General features: G+C 33.8%; 1 protein-coding gene across 1 annotated transcript in view; it reads left to right on the top strand.

Moving 5' to 3' along the window:
- Window positions 1-753, top strand: part of rangap1a (RAN GTPase activating protein 1a) — an 11,337-nt gene extending 10,584 nt beyond the window's left edge. The window contains exon 16 of the mRNA XM_034301526.2: window positions 1-753. This exon is cut by the window's left edge and continues 349 nt beyond it. The gene's annotated coding sequence lies outside the window, so the exon portion shown is untranslated.
- The last annotated feature ends 311 nt before the right edge of the window (window positions 754-1,064 follow it).

Raw genomic sequence — 1,064 nt, 5'->3', positions numbered from 1 at the left:
ACATCAAAAAATAAAAACTGCTCTTGTGAGGAATCTTTTCACTGATTCATCGCTAAGCTTGTGACGATAAAAATCTTGCAAAGAACAGAAAGAACAAGAACAGAAACCTTTGTGATTGTGTTAAATCACATCTCTAGTACATGATACACTTTTCACAGAATTCTGGATTCTGATTGGTCAGAAGGTGTTGATTCATTGTGAAAGTAGTGCAGCTCCAAATCACAGGTTTATATTAATGCACTCCTTCTAATACATTATCGTTTCTATAGTAACAGCTCATTCTCAGGGACTTGTACAGCGGACTTTCCATATAACTTAACGCTAATTATATAGAATTTTTAAAAAAATTGTTATTTAACAAAAAAAATATACTTGTTATCATGGTGAAGTTTTCTGTGAGATGTTTGTTTAACATTTATGGAAGGAGTCTCCAGTGTCAGTGCTTTGTCAGAGTAAGTTTTTTGACCTTGGAAAGCTTCTCGGTAACACAAGCTGCATTTTTTTTTTTTTTTTTTTGGCTTATTAACTTAAAGAAAGATAAAGAGGCCGGTGAAGGAACGACTGTTTATAGCTGCTATAACGTAAGTGAGATCAGGAACTAACTTGTTTAATGGGCGTTCCACAACGTTAAATGTAGCTACTATACAAACTGTTACAGTAAAATAATCAACTTCAGGGTGTTAATCGTGACTCTGCTTCATTGCACCAACATACCATTGATTATTTTCCTATAACAGCATGACACGTGCATTTTATTACTTAACTTAGACACTATAGCTCTTTCACTATAGCAACATTTTTTATTAATGCATTAAAAATGTAAACATTTTTCCTTAAGAAATCTTGCATTACTTTGTGCTGATGTGGAATGTGAAAGGCAATCTGTGATTTTACTGATTTTGTAGAGAATCTGGAAGGTTTGGGAATTATATCCAATAAGATTCATCTATTCTGATCACGTGATTTAGACGCTGCTAATTGGTGGACGAATCATATCGCTTTGCTTAATTGCAGTTCATTTGTACCAGTGCAGCAGTTGAGAGTATCAGACCCAAGTTTAGATT

This window comes from Pangasianodon hypophthalmus, chromosome 29, assembly GCF_027358585.1.
Source record: "Pangasianodon hypophthalmus isolate fPanHyp1 chromosome 29, fPanHyp1.pri, whole genome shotgun sequence".
Taxonomy (NCBI): Eukaryota; Metazoa; Chordata; class Actinopteri; order Siluriformes; family Pangasiidae; genus Pangasianodon; species Pangasianodon hypophthalmus.
This window is presented reverse-complemented; position numbering and strand designations above follow the sequence as displayed.